The 22,298-nt window shown below is 42.4% G+C and overlaps 2 long non-coding RNA genes across 9 annotated transcripts in view; both read right to left on the bottom strand.

Annotated features, from left to right (window-relative positions):
- Nucleotides 1–6,461: 6,461 nt before the first annotated feature.
- Nucleotides 6,462–11,631, bottom strand: LOC118167042. 3 transcript variants are annotated; one of them, XR_004750900.1, is made up of 5 exons: nt 11,549–11,631; nt 10,876–11,004; nt 9,865–10,004; nt 9,603–9,717; nt 6,462–6,702 (listed from the first exon to the last, which is right to left on the bottom strand). It is a non-coding gene; the product is annotated as an uncharacterized LOC118167042 (long non-coding RNA). The 3 variants fall into 3 exon arrangements; XR_004750899.1 differs by having other exon boundaries at nt 9,865–11,004; XR_004750901.1 differs by lacking the exon at nt 9,865–10,004.
- A 3,005-nt stretch (nt 11,632–14,636) lies between these two features.
- Nucleotides 14,637–22,298, bottom strand: part of LOC118167041 — a 47,024-nt gene continuing 39,362 nt past the window's right edge. For 4 of the 6 annotated variants that reach the window (XR_004750894.1, XR_004750893.1, XR_004750897.1 and 1 more), the window contains 3 exons: nt 18,826–19,001; nt 18,599–18,699; nt 15,258–15,268 (listed from right to left, as the gene is read on the bottom strand). This is a non-coding gene — a long non-coding RNA (uncharacterized LOC118167041). Of the gene's footprint in view, nt 14,703–15,257; nt 15,269–17,007; nt 17,567–18,598; nt 18,700–18,825; nt 19,002–22,298 lie in introns of those variants that run through there. The other 2 variants (XR_004750896.1, XR_004750895.1) reach the window with 2 other exon arrangements.

Raw genomic sequence — 22,298 nt, 5'->3', positions numbered from 1 at the left:
TCCCAGGAGGCCCTCCAGGGCCAATGTGGCTGTGTGGGTGCTTTGCCCTGGCCATTGGCTTGACTCGCAACCACAGAACTGGGACGCTTGAGGCACCCCTGGGCCTCAACACTGCTGCAAAAATGCACATACCGCCTTCTTGCAGGTGTCAGCCGTCTCTTTCACGTGGTTCTGAAAACATCCCCCAAAACATTTTGATTGCTACCTAAGAAAAATGGCTGGCATATTTTAAATGCACCTGTATTTGCAGAGCATTTTACCAGGTGTGCTTACCTGGTGTGGCAAAAGGTACCCCTGCAGTGTGGAGAAAGTCATCTTGTGTTTTCCCTTTCCTTGTCAATGAAAGCTTTTTCTAGCTGGGAGAGTACATTTTGACACTGTTTCTTTGCTCACTATTTCCCTCCTAACAGTTTTATTAATAAAACAAAATTGGTGAAGATCCTTGGCAGGTTTATGAATGCTGTCACTTGACAGTAAAAGCCATGCAATACGGATTTGTTTTGCACAGTATCTTGTGATTTGCTTAGTCTGTGGCGTTAGTCAGCGGTAATTGATTTGGTATTAATACTGATTAGTAAAAATAACAATATGTTCCTAACACCTGAGCACGGAGAAAGATATCAGCATGGATAATTTCTGTATGTGTGCAGAGGGATTTGCTGCGGCCAGCAGAATATAAAGTGAGAAAGGGGCTTCTTGGCCATAATGTGCTCATAGGGCAACCCCTGGGGTCTAAAGCCAGCAATGTTTTCTGCCTGGAACAACTATTTCTGTTGACAGGACTCCCAGATGATATGGCTCCAGCCATGGCAGAGAGGCAACCAGGCTCCGCAGAGCCCAGACATCGGTATCATTTCGCCTCATCTCAGCTGCTGGGCACTCTCAGAGCAGTTGCAGCATTGCTTGGTGTACGGGGCCCCTTCCCCATCAGTGCTGCGAGGAGTAAGTTGCATTTTCTGTGTTTTTCCCCATCTCGTTTTTTTTCTGGGTGGCTCTCAAGAAGTCCAGGGAGCTCTTCAGTGGCTCCAGAGATGCAGCATCTTTGTTTTTTCCAGCACCTCTAAGTGGTAACGCTCTGATCCAGCTGTGTTCTGCCTGAGACTTTTTAAAAAGCAGTAACACAATGTGAATACCAGGTTATCATTAACAGTGCCAGATGATGCCCACTTCTCTCAGACAGACCACGTTTCCGTCCCAGGGTGGCTGTCACACAGGCTGCTGTTACCTTTGTGTTTGGGCTTTGCTGTGCGCCCACCACTGGAAGTCTGCACTACAAGCACAAAAAGACAATTTCTGCTCTTGGAGACTCAATGGACTTGGTTTACAGGTGTGTCTGAGGGAAAAAAAAATAAAAATAAAAAAAAAATAAAAAAATAAAAAAAATAAAATAAAAAAAACAATAATGGAGGCAATTGGCATCTCCTGGACTTGCTTCACTAGATTACCAGGGGAGGTGCACCACTAGACCTTCTGTTCACAAACAGAGGAAGACTGGTGGAAGATGTGGTGGTTGGGAGCTGTCTTGGGCAGAGTGACCACGAAATGGTAGAGTTCTCTATTCTTGGTGAAGTCAGGAGAGGGATCAGTAAAACTGCTGTCTTGGACTGTTGGAGGGCAGACTTTGAGCTGTTCAGGACACTGGTTGGCAGAGTCCCTTGGGAGGCAGTCCTGAAGGGCAGAGGAGTCCAGGAAGGCTGGGTATTCTTCAAGAAGGAAATCTTAAAGGCTCAGGAGCAAACCGTCCCCACGTGCCCAAAGATGAGCCGGCATGGAAGAAGACCGGCCTGGCTGAACAGAGAGCTCGGGAAGAAAAAGAGGGTTTATGGTCTTTGGAAGAGAAGGTGGACCACTCAGGAGGACAACAAGGATGTTGCGAGGCTGTGCGTGGACAAAATTAGAAAGGCCAAAGCTCATCTGGATCTCAATCTGGCTACTGTTTTTATAAATACATGAACACAAAAAGGAGGACTAAGAAGAATCCCCATCCTTTACAGGATGCGGGGGGAAACCTAGCTACAAGAGATGAGGAGAAGGCTGAGGTGCTTAATGCCATCGTTGTCTCAGTCTTCAGCAGCAAGACCAGTTGTTCTCTTGGGTACCCAGGCCCCTGATCTGGTAGAAGGGGACGGGGAGCAGAATGAGGAAATGTTTGGCGACCTGCTACAGCACTTAGGTGTATGGAAGTCAATGGGGCCAGATAGGATTCACCCAAGTGTTCTGAGAGAACTGGTGGAAGTTCTGATCAAGCCACTTTCCATCACTTATTAGCAGTCCTGGCTATCAGGGGAGGTCCCAGTTGACTGGTGGCTAGCAAATGTGACGCCCATCTACAAGAACGGTCAGAAGGTTGACCCGGGGAACTATAGGCCTGTTAGTTTAACATCAGTGCCAGGGAAGCTCATGGAGCAGATTATCTTGAGTGTCATCACGTGGCACTTGCAGGGCAACCAGGCGATCAGGCCCAGTCAGCGTGGGTTTATGAAAAGCAAGTCCTGCTTGACTAACCTGATCTCCTTCTATGACAAAGTGACATGCTGGGTGGACAAGGGAAAGGCTGTGGATGTGGTCTACCTTGACTTCAGTAAGGCTTTTGACACGGTTTCCCACAGCATTCTCTTCAAGAAACTGGCTGCTTATGGCTTGGACTGGCGTATGCTTTGTTGGGTCAGAAACTGGCTGGGTAGCCGGGCCCAAAGAGTTGTGGTGAATGGAGTCAAATCCAGTTGGAGGCCGGTCACTGGTGGAGTCACCCAGCGCTCAGTGCTGGGGCCAGTCCTCTTTAACATCTTCATCGATGATCTGGACGAGGGGATTGAGTGCACCCTTAGTAAGTTTGCAGACGACACCAAATTAGGTGCATGCATCGATCTGCTCGAGGGTACGAAGGCTCTGCAGGAGGATCTGGATAGTCTGGACCGATGGGCTGAGGCCAACGGTATGAAGTTCAACAAGGCCAAGTGCCGGGTCCTGCACCTGGGGCACAACAACCCCAAACAGAGCTACAGGCAGAGATATGAGGGGTTGGAAAGCTGCCTAGCAGAGAAGGACCTGGGACTAGTGGTTGATAGTTGGCTGAATATGAGCCAGCAGCATGCTCAGGTGGCCAGGAGGGCCAACAGCATCCTGGCTTGCATAAGAAACAGTGTGGCCAGCAGGGCTATTGTTGCCCTGCACTCAGCTCTGGTGAGGCAGCACCTCAAGTACTGTGTTCAGGTTTGGGCCCCTCGCTACAAGAAGGACATCAAGATGCTCGAGCGAGTCCAGAGAAGGGCAACAAAGCTGATGAGGGGTCTGGAGAACAAGTCTTATGAGGAGCGGCTGAGGGAGCTGGGGTTGTTCAGCCTGGAAAAGAGGAGGCTCAAGGGTGACCTTATCGCTCTCTACAGGTACCTTAAAGGAGGCTGTAGCGAGGTGGCCGTTGGTCTATTCTCCCATGTGCCTGGTGACAGGACGAGGGGGAATGGGCTAAAGTTGCACCAGGGGAGGCTTAGGTTGGATATTAGGAAGAACTTCTTTACTGAAAAGGTTGTTAGTCACTGGAATGGGCTGCCCAGGGAAGTGGTTGAGTCACCATCCTTGGAGGTCTTTAAAAGATGTTTAGATGTAGAGCTTAGGGATATGGTTTAGTGGAGGGCTTGTTAGTGTTAGGTCAGAGGTTGGACTCGGTGATCTTGGAGGTCTCTTCCAACTTAGATGATTCTGTGATTGTTCATGATTCCAAAGAACGGAAAACAAAAGGAATGAAAATGTTTTGGACAGGAAAGCTGGAGCCCAGTAGGAGTGTTACACTGACCAGTGGAATGCCAAGACTGGGCACTGAGAAAAACACCAGTCTTGTGCTGAAGGTACTGGAGCAGGTGTCAGGAGGCAGAGGTGCGCAGCCTGTAGCAGACTTCACAGTCAATCCTGCTTTTCACTTCATTTTCATGCTTCAGTACCACATCTGGGAAAAGTCTAGATAGAATGCCTTTCCAAACTCAAAGGAGGCTTTCAAAGACAAAAACCTTCATCATTCTGAAAGGCTCAGACAGTGCAGTGACAGAGGTAGATGAAAGGAGATATTCAGCCCAAATCCAAGCTAGTGGCAACAGGAATAGTCATTGTGGTACCCACGCACATGAGCCAGTCATCAGGCTTAGTCAAGTCAATTCACCTAATTCCCAGAATTATTTCTGGGAAAAAAAATATTGTGGGAGATAATTCTGGGAAATAATTCTGCAGTACTGTGCAGAACAAAACATCGTATTTCTATCTTATTTCTTTTAATTCTTTATCTGAAGCTTTCGCTCTGACTTCTGAGGCGCATTCCTTGTCCATTGTCTAGTTACAGTCAGAAGGAATCCTTAGAGTGCACTGAAGTGAAAAACATTCCTTCTCCAGGATATTAAGAAGGGCTAAAGGGTGTAAGATATTATCTCAAAGCTGACCTACAGGAAACATCTACTGTAGCTGCAAAGACTGGCAGAAAACAACTCCTGAGGCTACAATAACTAATGCTTGATATACAGAGACTGAAATGTCATACCACTGGCATTAAGAGATCCTAATGAATGCAAAGTGATAAAAGAAGCTTTGTCCTTGCTTCACCCTAAGGATAGTTCAAAGGAATGCTGTGAACCTGGGGGTTATGGCTTTTTGAAATCAAGTTCTCAAACCTACATGTGTCACACCACACAAATGTCTGCAGTAAAACTTCTCTTCAGTGCATGGTTGCACAGCAGCCTTTAGCAAAATGTTCAACTCTTCTCACCTAAATGCAGGTATTTAAACAGCTTACTTCATTCTAACTGGTGCTTAAGTTGCCTAGATGTCACAGAAAGCAAGAAGAGTAATGAATGTTTGAATCCCCACTGCAAACAATGAATGCAATGATCACGTGAAACTTTTGAAGGACTCAAGGAGCAATTATTGCCTCATATTCAAACTAGATTCTAGTGATCTTCTACTGGAGATGTCAATTACTGATTTTCCTAATGGCTTAGAAGGGTTTGGTCAGCTTTGCATTCAGCCTTAAAATGGCATGTGAGTGTCAGAAAACAAAAGGGTTAATTTCTCTGCAATCTTTTTATCTGGGTAAACAAAACACATTTCCCCAGGTTCTCCATAGATCAATTGCATCTTCCACACAGTAGTGCAGGTTAAAAAGGTCAGCCGCCTTTAAATAAGCCCTAATTGACATTTACTTCCCCGAATGAGGGTTATCAAAGGTTAAGGTACATTTCCCTAGGCAGTCAGCGACCTAATTCTAAACATCATTAATCCATTTCACTCTGAAAAATAACACTGGCATTTTGAAAAGCCTGGTACCTGGAGGTACATTGCTGTTGCCTTTTCTGGAGGTTGAGTGAGTTGGGATCCTTTGCCAAGAGCTCAGGCCATCTCCCATTATCACTCCTCAAACAATGCCCATGGTCTGCATCTGGCTCGCTCTACCTCATTGCTGGCCTCCTGGGTGCTGGGAGCACAACTGCTTGCTCCTGTCACCCTGCTTGCAGGGCTGTGAGAACTCACCCAGTTCTCAGTTGTGTTCCTCCACCTGTTCACAAATGCTTGGTGGTCTCTCAATCAGAGCATGAGTTTGAGAAGCTCCTCATCTGCTCCAACCTATGCTGGAGATGCTTGGGCTCAGGTAAGGGTTCACAGGCAATGACTCACCTGACTCTACACTGCACAAATGACACTGTTATCTGCATCATTTCTCTGTCACTTTGCTCCTCTCTTCTCATATCCTCTCCTCCCAGCTACCAGTGCCCTGGAAAGGTGTAGGGCAGCTGCCTTGGATCCATGACTGACTGTCTTGCTGTCTTAGCAGAGCTGTCCTGTGTGCTTGCTTGAGTTTAAGAAAATTATGTTATCCTCCTTCCCTGGCTCTGCACAGTTTTCCTTGGTAAGCTGATACAGCAAACGCTCAGCCTCCAGCATATCTGGAACTGACCAGAAGACATCCTACAAGCAGTGCCTTCCTCTCTTAATCATGGATGTGAGCACTTCCTTCAGTCATGTCCTGAAACTCCATCAAGACTGTGTGTGTACCGCAGAAGTGACCCAGAATCTGCTCCTCCCAGACTTGCCCATTTTTTCTGTCTGGCATCATCATCTCCCTTCTAACTCTGCTTTAAAGGTGGCTGCAAACAGTCCAACTGGCAGGCACTGAGCAAAGTGGCCCAAAGAACACTGTAAAACAGTGAGTCTTTATCTCCTCCTGGTGGCTGAACTATCTGTAGCCACCTGTAAGCACACTGCTGCCTTCTAACTGGTAACAAATCCTGCCAGCTCTGGCGACAGAAATCCCCTCAATACAGTCCCCCCGGGGATCATTAGCCCAGAGGTTACTGCACAGTCATCTTCAACAGATCCGTTTACCAAAGAACAGGAGCCTAAACCATTTCAGGAGAAACTGAAAATAACAAATGAAGTGGTATTTCCAGATGGGAGAAAAGCTGAATTAAAATATTTTCTAACCTCAAAAAGGAAGTCTGTTGACAGCTAACACCTCTTCTGTGATACTAGTTATGTTCAGGCTGAAACTGTGGGGACGGAAGAGTGAGCACTGTGTCTTTCACAGTTGGCATCTCACCTGCTAGAGTCAATTACTTCCAGATCGCGGGCAGGAGCACAAGGCTGCAGGCTGTAACAAGGACTGTTGTGCACTACGCTGGGGGCTCCTCTGCCAGCTTGCAGCAGAAACAGTCTGCCCAAAGCCTAAAAGGACAAGAAAAAGAGGTGGGTGACAAGGTGAGGCAAAGAGAAATCATGATCATCCATCAGAATGAGAAGGTAGCAGGGATGGGGGACAAAGAACATGGTGCTGATCCCTCTCAGGAATCTACACGCACTCCCATCAGCTCTTCTCTAGCACTCTTATTTGCAACTAGAGGGAAGGTGATGAGAAAGCTGTTTCCCCTCTATTTTAAAGAAGACTCTAGGAGCACTAATACAATGAGAGCCATCTCTCAAGGCAACTTGCATCAATTCAGTTCCCCTGGATCTGAGTCACATTTCTCTCAGGGTCACTTTGATGTGGGCAGGTGCAAAAACAGAGTAAGAGGAAAACAACCCAAATTGCAGATACCTTGTATTGCAATAGCATCCCTTGCAAGAAGTTCATTAACACTCTGGTTGAACTGCCAGGTTAAATCATGGATCCATAAAGGACAGCTTTGTACTGAGAGGTTCAAAGGCAATAAAGGGTGTTTATTAGGCAAGGTAATAAGGCATGGCTAGTGTCTGTGCTCTGTAATCTTTTCCATCTGGCATTTATGTGTTTCTACTGACAGCCTGGAGCTCAGCAGTGTTTGTAGAAGCTACTTCATTCTTTTCACCCAAGTGACTGTGCACCGTTGTGGCTCAGCAGCGGGGATGTCTGGATGCTGTCCGATCCCAATCATTTTAGTTGACCCAAATGTCAGCATCAAAATCAGTGACATCAGTCCTCAGAAAGAGAGAGAGAGGAAGAGGAGGAAAGAAGAAAAAAAGCAAAATCACTTTTCAATGTATCCCTTTTATTCAGCCAAGATCATGTTCTTTTTAGTCTTGTGCCCTGCTCAAGGGAGAAAGTAACTTCTGGTGGAAAAGAAGATGTGGGTGTCTTAAGGAGATGAAGAGATCAAGGAAACTCTTCACAAAATGGATCACCAAAATTGCTTTTTGTCCCAGTTACAGAATTAATTCTCAGGAAAAGGAACCTTTATGGGCATAAGAATGGCATTACTATTTCAGGCCAAAGATCTCTTTTCTGACAGGGGGCACAAGCCCATGGTTAGGGAAAAGACAGAAGAAAGGAAGGTTTAAATGATTATTCTCTTTGTGTCATTTTTCTCAGGTGCCAAAATTTTAAGAACCCCCTGAACTGTTGGTTATATCTGCACCATTCTATTTAACAGCCACCCAGGCATAAATCCTCCACTGTCTTTCTGAACCACATTTACACTTCCGAGAGTGTCCCGTGGCAAGGAGTTATGCCCTACACCAGTGCTGGTGTGGCAGCTGACAGCAGAGGTCTGTGTCCTAGCAGCCCAATTTTTGCCCTCCCTGGGAAAATACCCCAGGTTACCCTTGAGTTTCATGAACCCTTTCAAGCCTTTCAAATCCAACTTTTATTTTAGATTTTATTTCTATACTATTCTGCAGCTCTGACTGCAAGTCTGTACACTATTTTGGATACTAATATCCCAGTATTAATGAATATGTTCTCTGCATCGATGAAGTCTTTGATAACATACCAACAATGGAACTATACGCTATGATGTTCACCACTGGTGATGAATCTTTTGAGCCGTGTATCAATCTAGGTCTGGTAAAATAGGCAGAGGACTATCTATGATTTTTTTTTTTTTCCCAAGGATTGCTATTAAAAATCCTTATCAGTTTAATAACAGGCTACAGAAGGAGGTGTGTTGTAGGCTCCTTTTAAATCTCAGTTCAGGTATCAATTCAGTAATGAACAGAGCAGTGGGCGTTGTTGAGAAATACAGCATTCTCACTTCTGTGTGAGAGGCAAAGCATCAATAAGGTGCATAAAGGTTCCAAATTTCAATTCAAAGTTCCAGTAAATAAGCCTTAGCCTTCTACTGTAAATCAAGGTGATGAAGAGGCAAGTGTTGCAGCTTGATTCCCATGATAGCTATTTCTTTTTTCCTTTGACTTCAGGAAATGTCATCCTACTCTCTACACATTTGAAATATTAACACTGTGGCCTGCAAGACATGTTTCAGGACTTACTAGAAGACATATTTCATTTTCCGATTTCATTTCTTTTTTTTTTTTTTTTTTCCTTAGTCTTGGATAAACTGTTTGCTAATGCTTCGCTATTAATGTTTCAGATTGTATTTTATAAAACACTGCTCTGAGTCACGTAACTGAACAGCCAAGTTACAACTGTCATTCATTAATATTAGCAATATTATGCTATATAAATGAGAATGAAATAATTCAAGAAAGATCCTCTTCCAAAGTCTCCCACTATTATTTCCACTTCAGTCTACTCCATTTTTCTTTCTCAAAGTTCACTTCTAAAATAAAAACACACAAAAAACAAGTTCTGGCTGTGACTGTTCACTGAGAAGTTGCTAGCTCTCTGAAATCCTTAACTTATTTTATTGGAACTACATAGAATAAAGGGATTTATACAGGGAAAGCAAGAATCTCAAATCTAACCCATTAATATCTTCTTTCCCTTGTGCCAAAGCTAGGGAGACTGTGGCAGATCTTTTCACTTCAAGGTGGGTTGAGAGTAGGGAGAAGAACCTGCATTCTTTAAACGGTGTTTTAGTTCTAAGTGCTTCATGATTTGTCTTTGTGGCAGACCCAGGCTTTAAAAAAACTTGTCAGTATTACTACTAACACTTTGAGTGGCCCTGCTGCTTTCAGTGAGGCTGCCTCCAACAGGATGATGTCACCAAACAGAAGAAATAGGCACATAGCCTGGCTCCTTATTTGCCAGTGAAGTGTAGCAGAAATGTGAGGTGACTTTCAGAGGACCAAGCCTATTGCACTAGTTCTGCAGCATGAGGCACCAATTCATCTGTAGAGGAGGCATAATCAAAGCCAAACAGCAGCTGATTTCTAAACTGGTGCTGGTTATAACCCTGTTGCTTACCTACCTGTAAATCACTCAAGGCAGCTGTGGAGCCATCCTCATGATCCAAGAGCACTTGCCCACTGAGACACACATCAGCTCTGTTCTCTTTCACATCTTCTTAAAAAACCTGTCAAGTCCTGTGTGAAAATATCAGCTGTTACCTTGAATTACTGTTACCACAGAGGTGCTCCACTTATGTAAGCCCAATCTGAAGTGTATGAGTAGAAACATGGAAACTGATCGGCCAACCAAGTACTGTGCAACTCTAAAATATCTGTCCTTACATTGTCTTATTCCAGAACTGCTCCCACAAATCTAGATTACGCTGTTCATTTCCCACATATCTCCCTTAACATCTCTCTGTGGCTGGACATGATCAGGAACAATATGAGACTACCAAGAACAGCAGTGGCTCACTACATCCCTATTTTGGAGTTAAGAATGCAAAGAACAGATACAAGTGAGGGTCTAATTTTACACCATGAACTACATTCCCAGCTGATGTTGAGAGTGTTAATGAAATCTACTTCTAGCCATAATCCAAGATGTTGACCCAGACCATTGGCAGCAAAAGGAAGAAATGTGTAAGGAGGTGGAAACGTGCCAGTGGATAGTGAACATGGCTCATCACTGAAATACTGATGATGCACCTATGTCATGGACCGGCCTGTTATCAACAGAAAAGAAACAAACAAACAAAAAAAAAATCCCACTCTCTATAAAGCATCCTACTTCCTCTAGCAGTTAAATAATGCACAGCAGATTATTATGTCTTAACTGTCCTCAAGGTCTCAGCTAACCAACAGTGACCTATTTGATGCTATCTTTAGATGCTGTACTCTTGGAAACCACAGGAGATGAATGTTAGTTCATGCAAAGGCCATATCACTTAGAAGATTATTTTTCAGACATCCTTTAGAAATTGTTTGAGACTGTTGAGGAAAACATGGAGATTTTTACCAGGAAGACTTCTATGATAAGTCTTCCAAAACTGACGTGACACGAGAACACTAAAAGGTTTCCAGATCATCACTGGATTGTTTTCCCTCATGCCTCTGGCAGATAGACAAAATACAATGTTTGATTGTTTTCAAAGCTTATGAATCCAGGTCTGTTCAGCAACTCTGAGTAGAACATCCCCTGTTCCCTTTATATGAAGTGTTGCACAGACAAACAACAAGCCAGAAGCTCCAAATACTGTGCAACTGTAGGAGATTTCCCAAGGCATCAAAAGTAAAGCATCGGAATTAACACAAACTCAGACATTAGATGGCGGTTGTATCTTCAGACATTACCTTTGTTGGCTGCCTTTTTCTAGCCTCCACTTGTGGAGATCCCAGTGGAAAGGTTTGCAATGTTTTTTGAAATCTGAATGCCCAAATCTCTTCCCACGACTCTGTTTAAGCCTCAGCCAGTCCAGCTTCCTGGAGGAGGAAGAGCAAGAAATAGGCACACACCCATTTGTCTGAAGATGAAAATTCATTTTGCCAGAGATAGAATTAGTTGATATGAGACTAAGAAATTAGAACTTGCCAAGCTTGTAAGCTGTTAAATAGGAACTAAATCCCTTCATGTAAACACCCACAAGAACAGCCCAATATGCGCCAAGGGCTCTTCTCTTCCTGTCAAAACCTGGAGCTATCCTCAGCTGGTTGATCCGCATGTCACCAGCAATGCACATGATGCACAGGAATGCAGCACCTAAACACAATCCAGGTCCCATGAAAAGACAATATATTTAAAGGAAGCTTCCAGGCAGTAGCAAAATTTGTTCTGTCCTCCTGGCTTATGGGAAAAGCCTTCAATATATTTACAGGTACACACATAGAGTAACGCAGTTGCATGGCCATAAGTGTGGTGTTTTGCTTCCTCCTCTAAAACTATTTTTAAGACAGCCTCTAAACTTCAAATTGCTGTACTAACTTGCCAGTGTTCTGTTTCCATTAGCACAGCCACTGACTAACTCACCTGGGAAGTGTTTGATCTGAATCATCTGCTCCATGGCCAGATCCAAAAGCAGCTCTTGGTGACAAATCAGGCAGGCAGAATCTACAGCAAGGTGAGACAGAACATAAAATGAAAGACCACACACAATGTGCCCTTCTTTAAAGAGCAACATTTTAATGTCCTTTTAAAGATGTGCATCTTCCTTCGGAAGAAAAAGATGTAAACCAAGAAAGACCTGTAATGCTTCAGTTCTTAAAGCAGCACACCCAATGTAACCCGGTTTTCGTGACACCTGTAAATGTCATTAATACTGCAAATTAGCAAGTTTAATTATAGGAACAGGTGGATTATGGTATGCTATAACTTTATTTCTCAGCTTGCCTCTGATCATTCCTAAACAAAAATGTTGTGGGTAATTCTGTAGATATTACACAAAGTGACATGATTAAAAAGCAAAAGGTAATTAAAAAGTCTGTATACAATAAAATAAGTACTTAATTGTACAGTATACCTTAATGAAAAAATTATTATTCATAAATTTAATCAGCCTGTAATTTGCCTCCAAGGCACCTGATTAAAATAATGGTAATGAAATCTTGGCACAGTGAGACAGATACTCAGAACCCAACAGCTTCCAGTGGAAAAAAAAAAAAAAAAAAAAAAAAAAAAAAGACTCCTTGTTGCATCTGCCAGGCACCTCTGAAAATCTGGCCACCTCACTTACGTGAACCAGTACGAAGCTGTGAGGCATGCCCCGAGAGGGCTTTTAATGCAGTCATTGCATTTAGGTACTCTATTTGCAGCTGCTCTAAAGTGCAACGTGTCATAACCTGACCTTGTCACTTTTAGGCTGAGCGAGGGAAGGAAAGAGTAAAACGTGATCGCCTCCAGGATACAAAATCTGCCAGATTCTGCCAGTTCTGTTGCCCTAAAGCACACCGTCTGCTGCCATACTCTGGAGATGGTGCTAGCACTGTGCCCAGTGTGGGTAAGGGACAGCCCCGGGTATGTGGGTTTGGATTTATGGGTATCAGATGAGCTGGGCCACAAAGCCTGCCTGGTGATGGCTCTGCTTGAAGCTAGCTGCATTACTGTTTTTCTAAAAGGAAAATACTGTTCACAGAGGACAAAGGGCTTTCTGTCAAGTTGTGGAAGGTACTCGGTTTCAAAAAGGTGGAGGAACAGCAGCAGTGAGGTTAGCTTGAAGAGGAGTAGGTTCACAGTGAAGGGGTCCATGAACTAGCTTGTTCATTTTAACGTTGCAGTTACATTTTTTTTGGCCTCATTCCTCAAGTCATGCTGAACGCAAACAGGGTTTTGCTCATACATGACTTTAACAGATCTAAGTCATCTCCCAAAAGCTCTTTTCACTGAAGGATTCTACCCTTGTGCTATGTCTGCTCAGCCTGGTTTATCCTGCAAGTGATGACTGCTTTATGCTTCTCAGTCCCATTCAGGACAACAGGGTGTTCTAAGGGCTGATGTAGGAGAGGCAATCTTCAAATGCACTGGTGCCATAACAGAGTTAGAGATTTCTCTAATTTTCCTTTAAAAATTAGAGTTTTCTCTAATTTTCCTTTAAAAGGCTTGAGCTTATTGTTCTGCTGATTTATACAAATTTTTGCTCTGGCAATTCTCCCACAAAGTCACTGAATTTATGTCGCCATAAAACAGTTGCACCTCGTACTGTGTGTGTGTGTTCCTCTGTTAGTATGGTTTTAAGCTTCATAAAACACCAGTCTCACAAGTGTGGAAACAGTCAATTGTTCAGCTGGAATAAACCACAGCAATTGTTATCAGGAGCTAAATTTATTTACCTTAGCTAAGAATTGTGGCATAAGTGATCTTCTCACGTTACCTGCAACGTCTCTTATCTACTGACCTTCAAGAATAGGAAGACTTTGTCTGGCAAAAGTTTATTTCTTGCTGTAATTTTCTCGATTGCCTTTTTCCATTTCCAGACTCAGAATATTTGTCAGTCTTATCTAGTACTACTAATGCCTTCTACAAGATGATATCATCAAGAACAGATAAGGAAGACTAGCAATTATTTTCCCTTTCTTTCAAATGTGAAGCATGTGATTCCCTGCTGCCTAGTCCTGCAGAGCAGATACATAAGAAGGTAGGGTAAATATAAAATAAATGTGGCTGCTCTGGGGAATGCACAAATCTTCATCTGTGAACAAGGATTCTCCTATCTCCTTTATGTGCCAATCAAAATGGCAACAAAAACCACACAATCCTTTTCCTCACACAAATCAGTTTATTTTCCTCATCTGCCTTGCTACAGTTTTGCAAACCAAATTCACTATTTGGCTTTTTGTAGACATAGCTCTGACATGATCATTCTTTGTTCTGCAGGTGATGCCGTACGATCTCACAGTACAAAGGCCTGCAGAGGTCTTTCTGCCCACATTCTAGAAGTGTACGAATGTGTGAAACATCCCCAAAGACACAGTCTTTCAGAAGGGGTGAAAGGGAAACGAAGCTGCCACATGAGGCAGATTCCTATTAGCCTCCAATGAAAAGTCAACTCATATCTCTGTGTTTCACATGCATAAACAGATGGCTGAACTCCAACTGAGTCACAGCTTTTTTTTAAAAAAAAAGAAAAAAGAAAAAAGAAAAAAAGATTAAAAGCAGGATATTGATATCTCCAGCTGCACAAAGGTAAAACTGGGGGTAAAACTGACCTGGTAAAACCTGCCCATACTCTTCTGCTGCAGCAGGATGCAACCTGACAGAAAGGATGTAACTCCTCAAAACTTTGGACGTAATTCTCACTTAAGCTTAGACACCTCACAAGAAGTACAAACCCTATAATCTTTATTCACCTTATTCTCCAGACAAGAGCGAGGACTTGTTACCCTTTAAGCTGTGGTTTTGCATCTTGAAAGAATGAACCAGAGCCTTCAGTCCCTTCTAGAGTAAGACAGAACTTTTCTAATGGTTTTTGGAGTCACTTCTTCTTTTTTTCTTTTTTTTTTCCTTCTTATTTTGGGGTTCTTACACTGGAAGCCTGTAAGACTCACACATGAAACTATTTTTAACTCTTACTCCGATAGATCAAGAACAACCTGGAAGATAAGGGAATGGAATACACAGACTCATCTGAGGATGACTCAAAGCATGTGTTTAGCTTGTCAATGCCACAATCTGCAACAAAGACCCACATCTGAAAAATGAAATGCACAGAAAGCAAGATAAGCAAAATAAATACTGCAACTTTTCAAGTACCCATTAGTAATATACTTTGAAAGCAAGCGCACTGCTTCAAGTGTAGAGGAACTTTCATGAGCTTGCTCATGGAACCCTCTGCCAGAATTCAACAGGTAAAATTCTGCATTTAATCATCTTAGGATAGTGTCATGCTAGGCTACTCTGAGATGAAACTGACATGTTACAGATGGTTGGCCTTTCTTCACAAGTTTGAACATTGCACTATCAAAAAGACAACATCTAGCCCTTCCATACTAGTTCTGGTAAAAACCAGAAATGTGGAGATGCCACAGAGCATTTTGCTAGCTCAAAACCAGCATGCCAAGGTCCAGCTTGGAAGACAGCACAGTCAGCTGCAAACATCACGCTCCCACATTGTAAGAATCTCCTAAGCTAAAAGAGTTAAGATGCTGACTATGACATGGGAACACAGGAAAGGAGTAAGGTAGTGTGAGTGGAGAAAAAAACAACCAAATTACATAGTTGCTTTGATATTACATTTATGATTTAGTAGCATTCTCTCTGGTTTGGAAAAAAAAAAAAAAAAAAAAAAAAAAAGACTGCCTGCTGGAGTAGCTGAGAAAATTTCCCTTTCTCAAATTCAACACTTAGAATTTTCCCCTTCTCGGTTTCACTACTGTATGAAACCAACTAGAAATAGGAGGTCACATTCTGATGTAAATAGGCCTAGCCTCATTAAAATTTGCTGCAGCTCAGTGATTTACCCAAATCAAGGCTATAGCCTGTGATTATTTGACATCTTTTACCACAAAGCAGACTGTGTCCCCAAACAAAGGGATGGATTCTCTCAGCATACGAACTAACTTCTTACCCTGCTAAAACCAATGCCACTGACAGAACTGTGGGATATTATTCCTTTTGAGTAAAGGAATCAGCTGGAGTCAGCACCAGGTGAACTCTAGGCTCAGCTGTTGACTAGGAGACTACAAGGACATGATTCTCACACAGTACTATTATTACTAGAACACATGCTGTTCAAAACCAGGTGTAAATTAAATACTCTTTTTTTCTAGATTCCAAAGATACTTATTCCTGGACATGAGGTTTGAAATTGAGATTTACTGCATGTGTTGGAGACAGGAAGAACTAACAGATTTCTATATTCTGTACCTGGATGGGCATATGCGGCCTTAACAAGTCTAGGCTTGACATGATAACCACTGGGTTTTCTAATCAGAAGTTGAGAGGGTAAATACCACACAACACTAATCATGTAAGAAACACATCACCCTTGGTGAATTACAACACTGTTTAGGAAGCATTCCCCTGATTGTTTGTTCCCTGTTGGATACTCATTAAAAATCAGAGTGTAAAGGCTACTGCTGTCTGTGGTGACAAAGGGTGGCTAGAACAGCTGGGCTTGTCTAACATTTTCTAGACACAAAGCATAGGATGACAGTAACCAAACACAGGCTAGATGCCTAGCAGAAATGCAGAGGAAAGAACAATCAAACACCTTATCCTGTATTGTCACTGTATGACAGCACTAAGAAAAAGAGAAGCACCTGGAAAGTGCGTTCTCTTATAACGTCCTTGTCTTTACTTACTTTTTGATGCATGAGGAACTTGATAAGACAAAATATATTACATTTCTCCCTTTCTCTAGTGTTAACCTGCTGGTCACAGCTCTTGATTTACACCAGTTTGAAGCCACACTCAGGTTGATGAAGTTTTAGCCAACTTTAAGCAGAAAACAGAAGAAAAATGTGCTTGTTTGTGAAGTATTCATCTGAGATTTGGAGCCTGGGATTGCATTCTTGTCTCCTACAGAATCCAAATGGATATCTGGGCAAACAAACTTAGCTCTGTGTCTTGCAGACAGACTCCTTTTTCTCTAATCTCTTTGGGGTAGATTTTGGAAATGTGCTTGGTAGAGGGATGTAAGGAATTCTCTGCAAAGGCACTAGACAGTCTTCAGCCTTGCCTGTGTATTTAAGTGCATATAAATTACTCTCATAAGAAAATGCTTCTCTGTTTTCTCTGTCAGATTTTCAGATTAGGAATGGGGGCAGAGGGTGGAAAGCTGTCCAAACACCAACAGCTTCTGCCTAGCAGGAGGTACTGCGTTCATGCTCTAGATCCAGCCCGTCGAGTTGCCTCTCTGAAATCCGCAAAGCACTGGTGTCAATTAATGAGGAATCATAAAACTTACACACTATTAAGTCTCCCTCACTATTTCTAAAGCAATGTCTATTGCTTAACTCAGCCAGTACTACAGCATCTAAGTCCCCAAGCTGATCAGTCACTGTTCTAAAATGCATTGCTATAGAGTCGGAACTCAATACCGAAAATAAAGCAGAGGAAATGAAATGTGAAGCACTATGTATTAGGCTTATACCAAGACACAGATCAGAGTTATTGTCCAGCAAGAGCTGATGTGAATCTGATTATATTTCACTATTAAGGCTGTGTATTATCCCTTTGCTTCAGCTATGTTTCTGCTAAACAAATTCCTAAAGTAGATTACCTCTTCCTGCCTTCTCCTATCCGTCTCCATTGTACCCCAACAGCAAGATGAATCCGTTAGTGGCAAGGATTTGACACCATTTGCACTCATTTCCCACGCTACCTTCAAGCACCATCTTCATTCCCTGCTTGTCATTCATGTTCATGCAATGCTTTCCCTCAAAGGTTGTCCCAAGCCAAATGGGGAGCAAAGGAAATTGATGCTTCTGACATGGAGCTTCCCATTTTGATGTATTTTTCTATTTGCTGTTAATGCACTGGAAACTGTTATTTCTGACCATCCATTTGTTTTCTGTACTAGCAGAGCGGAGAAGCAGCCTCTAATGCCATGTTCTGATGGGACAAAAATAACACAGAACTTAGTCACTTCCGCTGTCTTTATTTTCAAGTTGTAAGCGAGGTTTGTACTTAATCTGATCTTTTGTCTTCAGATCAGGCAAAGAAATTATCAAAACCTCATTGTGAAACCAGATGCTTAATCAGAAAATAAACCGAAGATGATCTAAAGTACGTGTTTTAGTCTTACGCTTGTTTTAAAAACTTCAGCCCAAGAAGCAAAATAAGGTCTAAGGGCTCCAAATTTAGAAGAGCATTTATCTGTGTGTTCAAAAATAACTGCTTTTTGAAATGATCTCACCACAAAAAAATGCTGGAAGACATTTTTTGAATGTCCAAAAGCTATTTGGAATTAGTTTAAAATATAGAAATTATTCTCAAAACAAAATATAGAAATCAATATTATTGCTTTGTCAAAAACATATTTTATCATTTAGAGGTTCATGTAATGTAATGAAATCAACAGAAAATGTTAACTGTTTAACTGATTTCATTCACAAATCTTATTAGCATTCATTCATTCCTGGTAACATTCCTCTTCAGCACATCAGTGCTTTCAAAAGACAAATGCTTTTTTGGAAAACCTGCAACACATTTTATTCACGGTTCCACAATTTCCTTCAGGCTTGAAGTGAGATTTTACATTAGCATCTGCCTTTCTCCTTTGAGGGGGCAAGAGGGTGAGTAGGGAAGAGAAATAGCAAGTACACATCTGTCCTGAATTGTAAATATATGTGAAATCCAGACTCTCTAATGTGCCTCACTGTAACTCTTGTCAGGATATTTTGGCTCTCTGTGCTAGAATCTGTTTCTTTTGTGGATGAGCCATCAGCTGATCGTTGCTGTACTACCACTCTGGTGCTGGAGAACAAAACCTTGTATAGAGTTGTTCCCGAGTACTACAATATCAGAATAACTTCCCATACAGGAACGACTTAAAGTTGTGTGTCAGAGGGAAGAGCGCATAAACCAGGTGTAAGGATGAACACTAAGTGTACAGAAAGAAAAGACTCTTTCAAATCCACCAACCTCCTGGACAATCATACAGGTGCCACATGCCATCACGCTTGCCACAGGAAACAGGACTGGAAGGAACATCACGCAGTTATATGTTGCGTCCCACTGCTCCACTGAAAATGAGAGAAATATGGCTCAGAATCTTCCACCAAAGACTGGGTTTCGAACTCCTGCGTACAAAGCAGCTGTAAAACTCTATTGCCAGACTCAAACTCCAAGTTCAGTATCTCTCTTCTTACCTGAGATGGTAATTCCTTCTTTCAGGCATGCTGCCATAACAATTATGACAATTTGCATTGGAGCAGCCAAAGAAGGGCAATTGATGGATCACCAGAGCATAGTAAATAGCACTGTAGTAACACTGGGAAAGATTAATTGGTTCCCTCCATGAAAAATGTTCAATTCCAGGAGCAACCTAGAAGCAACAAATGGAAACAATGGGCAGATGGGAACTGGGGGAACCCAAAGAAACAATAAAGACAATTACTGATAAGCAGTGGTGCTGTACACCCTCCAGTGGGATATCATTTGAAGAAGACAGTGGTTTGATTTCCTTGCTATCTTGTGGGCTACATATCTAGCACAACAAAGCAACCATAAACTCAATTTAACAGGCTTTATGACCTGCTTTATGCCTGCTTTGTGCCACTGGGACAATGTTAGGCAGACACTGCCTGCCTATGAATCTACCTCTATGATATTGGGCCAGGTGGGAAATATGCTGGAAATGCAGTTGATTCGTAAGAAACAGATGGTGAGATGCTATGCAGGATGAAACCAAAGTGGTCCAAGTCGGGGTCTGGGGTCCTTGGCTGACCTTTTACTTCAGGAAGCCTCTACTTCACATAGGCAGGTATAGGAAGTGCCACACTGGTGCAGAGGTATGTCTACTTTTCTCTCTGGATAACCTCACCGTGTCTTTGGACAGTTTGTCTTTTTCCAGGACAGAATGAGGAGACCTGAAGCCTCGCAGAGTCTTCCAGAAGCCTATTAGCTCCTTTCTAAGTTCCCCTGAAATCCCACTCTCTTTTCCTACCGACCACTCACCCATTTCTAAAATGCCATTGTTCCTTTTCTCTAACCCCTAAACAATAACTGTGTGGCTAAGAAGCTCCAAGCTAGACCTGCTTCAAGGAACAGAAAATGTGTTTCTAGACCTTAAGTTCCACAGAAACAGGTGCATCTCTGGATAGATCCTGCAAATGGAGGCAAAGATGGGCTAAAAGATGTGTTAGGAAGGGAACGTTCTCTTCCATACACAAGACAATTAAGCCCTACAAACATTCCTAAAAAGGTTCACCTTTCCTCCTCTGTGCAGACAAGACCAACACCACACCATTCTTTCTTTCTTTTCCCTTGTCTATGCTCTCTCTCCTTATGTGTGAGGCTCAGGCTGTGAAATGCAACACCAGCCATCCTTTTAGACACTTCATTTTCTAGTGCTCAGTGTCCTTGCCCCCAAAAAAGAGGCTATTGTAGAGGCTGGGAGAATTCCTCAAGACAAAGTGTCTCAAAGTGTCCCTAAGGAAGAGAAAAAAAAAAAAAAAAAAAAAAAAAAAAAAGCTAATTTCCTTGTCAGCAGCCTCCCATTAACCAGGTGCTTGTGCATGGGTGACAGAGGGGAACACTCTTGGGAAGAAAACAGATTTCAATGTCAAAATTGCAAACGGATATTAATACAAACAGAGGAGATAAACTACAATGATTGCTGAACATGATGAAAAATATCTCAACAGTGTCCTTTTCATGTTGCTTGCTCACAATTTCAGAGTTTAAAGGACAAAGTCATCATGCAGATCCAAGAGGCTTCCTGGAAACACTCACATCTGCCTTCAAACATCCTTTTTCTTTTTTTCCTTCTGACAATGTGATGCGTAATTGACCTTCTGTGTTTAGCATCTATGGTTATCAGAACAGCTTCCTTCTAGTTAGGGAACATAAGAAATGCAGTCACCTCAGTCCTGTTCCTGATGATGAATACACAGCATCTTGTGTAAGGTCCATTACAACATTGGCTGTTGCACAGATCCAAGCATAATTACAGAATAAAATGAAGTAAACTCAGGAAAGTTTGGCTCTATTCAGTATGTTGCTGGTGCAAGTGCTGAGCAGAGGGATTACACTGACACACCCTGAAACATCTTGTACCTTTTCAAAGCCCTTCCAAACACTCACAAGAAGTCAGGAGGAGACACTGGAGAGTTTACCGAGAACCAATTCAATTGACAGTCAGCAGCTCAGCACTTCAGGATCTGTAAGTGAATTGGGGGCCTGTGGAAGAACTTAGTGATGATCTGAGGGGGGAAAAATGTAAAACGTTTGTGGTTTAAGTTGTAGACTGGTCAGCAGAAAGAAATAATGAAAGGATGGGACTTTTTCCTTAGCAGCCCTAAAGAACAGCACGTCTATGAACAAACGCCGAAGGTCTGAGCACCTAGTTCATGCAGAAATACCAACATCTAACTATGAGAGAGCAGTATGAGAATGACATGGGTAGCAAGGGACAATCTCCTTCTGCAGAAGCATTTAATGCCAAGCATTGTGGAGGACAAAACACTGAAGAAAGTGGGTGTAGGCCTGGTCCTGTGTCACTGTGATCCTAAAAATCCATTGTATGACTTTGAGTGGGACCTAGCAACTTTTCTAAAAAAAAAAAAAAAAAAAAAAAAACTAATACCCATGTCAGATATTGCTTGGATTTCCCTGTTCTAGAAAGAATAATGTTTTGGGTTCCCCCCAAACTACTTCTACCCCCACCACCTCTCCTGGAAACCTAACTGCATTTAAATTTAAAAATAAAAATCAAGTTTCACTCTCCTGTCTCAGACGATGAACGTATGCCTCTGCAACGGCCTTTGAATTCTCTAATAGCTTTAAACAATGAGAAGAAAAATGGCAGAACCAAATTCTGAGTTCTATGGTGGCACCTGGAAATGAAATGTATCAGAAGAAATATGTTCTGAGACTGGAATGCTCTGAATGACAATGAGAAAACAGCATGCAGGATTTACTAAACAGACTTGTTCTGTGATGCGCGAGGCTGTAATACCTTGTTACATGAAGCAAGTGCAACCACAGGTTCAGTTGTTTACATAGCAATATTTTGTTCAGTACCTCTCTCACTCTCTTCCTCAGACTGAAAGAAAGAAAGACAACGCTTGATATCCACACCTAGTTTCCTACTTGGAATTAAATTAAGAGAGTATTAGCAGGTACATTTTAAACAGTGAAGGTGATGAAGAGTCAGATCCTGAATACACACAACTGTTCCTTGCCACATTGAAACTTCTCTTCATACTGTTGTATATTAGGCTTTTTGCTGCTCCATAGGCTTTACATCATTGATTTCAGGACAGTACAGTCATGCTGACACTACAAACACATACATATTTCACAAGAATCTTCTAGCTATAGGAACTCAGGAGTGAAGCAGAAACCCTGTAGAATAACAACAGGATAAAACTGTTGAGGTGCTTTGCAATGCTTTGCATGTACTTCGATTTTTATTATGTATGAGGAAAAAGTCCCTGGAGATCTTAATTTTGTGTCTTTCTCTTTCAAGGAATGTGCCACTTCCTTTGGGGCACTGGTAAATCATTCTCCGTACCTCATGCCTCCGCATGTCTCTAGATAGGGGAGCTTCAAGCGAGTCTCTGACATTCCTTACTGACAGCACGTGATGCCTGGAGTTACCAAAGTGACAGGAGCCTCC

Source organism: Oxyura jamaicensis, chromosome 4 (assembly GCF_011077185.1).
Source record: "Oxyura jamaicensis isolate SHBP4307 breed ruddy duck chromosome 4, BPBGC_Ojam_1.0, whole genome shotgun sequence".
In the NCBI taxonomy this organism is placed as follows: Eukaryota; Metazoa; Chordata; class Aves; order Anseriformes; family Anatidae; genus Oxyura; species Oxyura jamaicensis.
Note: the sequence above shows the minus strand (reverse complement) of the source record. Positions and strands in the feature narration are given on the sequence as shown.